We start from the raw sequence: 3,605 nt of genomic DNA, 5'->3' as shown, positions 1-3,605 counted from the left end.
AGCCTATATTGAAATCATGAAAAAAAAATAAGAATCATTGAAATAGACCAAATGCACATAGAATACTTCTAGGAAATGACAGCTTTGAAAGTGTTAAGGGCTAAATTATTACCAAGATGTCAATAAAGGAGAAGGATGGGAACTTAATCTAGTTCCCCCTTCTGTCTAGGATCAAATTTATTACCAATAAGGACCCATCATAGTGGTTAGGAGTAAAAATATATTGTGGGTTATACCTAAGCCCGTAACTAATTAGAAAAAGACTCGCTATATTCGAGGTTCTGAAAAGGGTTTCAATGATTCTTGCCACAAGAATATTATCTAAGATCTGAAGAAAAGATAATCAGATTGGTGACAAGGTTGATTCTGTTTATAGCTGGTTGGCAAAATAAAAGATATGAAGACTTACTGTCTTCTTAAGAATCAAGCCACGTGGCTTTATTCTGGTGATAAAAATTTGTTATTCTTAGGATCACCATAGTTCTGTTGAACTGAGTGATATTTCACTTCTTTTTGTTTGAGTATTCCTATTTAGAGGATGAAAATAAGCAAAGTGATTCTTCTACCAGTATCATAGTGGTGCTTTAGGAGTAATACAATTTTCATTTGTGCTCTTAAATGTCTTGGAAAGGAAGGTAGCCTTCTGATGAAATATATCCTTCCCATCTTCTTTTTAATCTTAAGGTTAGAAATGAATTTTCTTAAATACCAAATTGCTTTCCCAAGATTCCTTTTAACTTTTTTATCTCCTATGTTCTTTTTCTTTTCTCTTTTGATTGCATTATTCATTGAGAAACAAACAAAAGAAATAAGTTGAAAGAAAACTCAAGCAATTACAACAGGAGAAAATTAGGGAGCAATTTCCTGACAAAGCAGACTAAGGAAACAACTTCCTAGGTACAATAACCCATTATAATGCATCTCATTTATTTATGGATTCAGATATACTACAGGTCAAAGCATAATCAATTCAAAAACTGCAGGCTGGGAGGGAAATATGAGGTCATCTAGTCTAACTTATTTATTCTACAAATTAGGCATTTGAGACTGAGGGAGATAAATGATCTATGTGAGGTCTACAACCAACAAGTAATAATTTTCAAAGGCATGATTTGGAGCCAGGTCCTGAATCTAAAGTCAGTATTTGTTTAATACTATAGATCTAGTACTTATGGGAGCTTTAGAGTTCCTTGAATATAGTCTTCTCATTTTATATGTAGCAGTTACTACTATGGCCCCCACTACCTGAAGACCAAATATATTATATTTTACATCTCTCCTAGGGCTTTCTGGGGGGGGTCATAAAAGGGTCTTAAACCTTAAGGGGCCATAAACTCAAGCCCCCACAAATTATATTGTCTAATTTTGTTGGGATCCACAAGACTCCATTTCAATTTAGCCCCTTTGTTTCCTTGGAGTATGAGGTTTAAAAGTATAGCAAGAATCAAAATACCAATATTCTCCCCCAAGACCTGGAATGCGTAATCTTTTCCATACTGCCTAAATCTCTGGAAAGAAGGATTAACTTCCAGTTTAATTCAGTTTCTATTCAGCACAGTCTCACCAAGTTCTAAGTCTAAAGCCCCCTGGTTTGTGTCCTGGTACCCTGACTTCTCAGGGCTTCCCTTCTGGGGTGGCAGAAACATTGGGTGTTGAATTCTGGCTCCAAGTTACCCATGGTTCAAACTTCAATGTCCATGGATTCCACCACTTCCACCTAAGAACTGAAAAAAGATGAAAGAAAAGAAGACCAAAAGGCCAAGTCAGTTTCTTGGGACCCAAGAGAGGTTTGTGCCTAATGTTCATGATCTAGGAGAGAGAGAGAGAGAGAGAGAGAGAGAGAGAGAGAGAGAGAGAGAGAGAGAGAGAGAGAGAGAGAGAGCATATGAGACTATGAGACTTTTGGTTTGGTAGTTTTTAAGAAAGCCCATTCTGGCTAGACAACCAATGGAACAAATCTACTTATATCCATTTGACATGGTTCATGTTAGAAAGTGACCTGGATATAAGTATGGGTCAAGACCCTTTTATATCTGTGTAAGTTTAAGAACATTAATATTACTTTTAATATTCTTTCCCAAGGGCATATCTTAGCATTTGATGCAGATTTCCTAATTGTAAATCCAGGTGTCTTTCCATCCAATTACATAGCATCTCTATGGACCTCATGTTCTTTAGATATCAAATAATGGAATTAGGCTAAATGATTTCTAAGATTCTTTCGACTTCTAACAATTTATAAATTTAATTTTCTACTATAGCAGTAAGGGTCTTTGAATAGCTCAGTCACCCCATCACGATTGAAGCAATAATGTATACTATGTTACCTTTATCAGGTAAAAATGCATTAATTGAATCATTTGATAAGATATAGAATAAGTGAAGAAAAAGCCTAGATATAGGTGCTTAATGAATCAATAAACGAAAGAAATTAAGTTAATGTATGTATTGATATACCTTACTGGTCTTCTGTAAAATAATAAGTCAACCTGAAAATCATTTGAGAATAATTAGAATGAAATACTCAAGAGGAAATTGCTAGGAGTGGGATGAAGAGCCTCTCTTTTTTCTCCTCCCTTCACTAAAAATGACATGTTTTACTTTAGAGCAGGGCTGTTTATAAAATACGGCCGGCAGGCCACATTGATCCACAGTGTGATTTTATGCAGCCAGCCATGGGTTTTAATTTTTATAAGCAAAAAAATGAAATAATAATCTGCATGGATTTTTAAATTTCATCACTAAGAAATAATATCATTGATGTTAATTTTCTTTTATGCTTAACAGATGGAATATATCGCATGGAATTTTCAATTGATCTGTGGGATTCATTCCATCTGTATGATGCAGACTAGTCAGTATACATCTATCTTTATCCTATTGTGTTGTTACTTTGTTATTCTGTGTTTGCTTTTGTTCTTTGACCTTCACAAGTTGTATTGATGACACACATTTCCTAAATTTCTAAGAAGTTAAAAGTACTATAACTTTTTGTAGAGCTTGCTAAACCCAACTAAGCTAAGACTACAAATTAACCATTATATTATTGTACTGTATTTCTTATTCTGGGTGCGATTGTCAAATAATTGCTTTATTTTAACGTGGTCCTAAATTAATCTAAATTAACCCTGCTTTAGAGTATGGGAAGATTTGAATGTCTTGCTTTGGAGAGGTTGATTCTGGATGGTATTAAGATGATTTTTCCTTTAATGTGGTATTAAGATGATTTTTTCCTTTAATGTGGCCTTTCCAGTGAAAATATGGCCAAGGTCAGAGTGGAGGTCAAGGTGAAATGTTTTGACAGAAGGTGAGAGGATCAATTAGGACTACAAGATTTTAACAGTGCAAACAAAAGATTTGCAAAATTTGTTTTCAATTAATTACAATGTTCCCTGTGCCCATGATTCTCTACCGTAATATAATTGTGAGGAACTGCTGAGTTCACAATTGCTAGGATACTTGAAGAATACCATGTTCTATACTTGGACATAAGGAGAAGGAAATGGTAAACTAGTCTTTCTTTGCCAAGAAAACCCCAAATGAAGTCACAACATGCCGAAATGACAGAGATGACTAAACAAGAACAATAACTATGATTTTTATTG

The sequence above is a fragment of the Macrotis lagotis genome, chromosome 1 (genome assembly GCF_037893015.1).
Source record: "Macrotis lagotis isolate mMagLag1 chromosome 1, bilby.v1.9.chrom.fasta, whole genome shotgun sequence".
Lineage (NCBI taxonomy): Eukaryota > Metazoa > Chordata > Mammalia > Peramelemorphia > Peramelidae > Macrotis > Macrotis lagotis.
Note: the sequence above shows the minus strand (reverse complement) of the source record.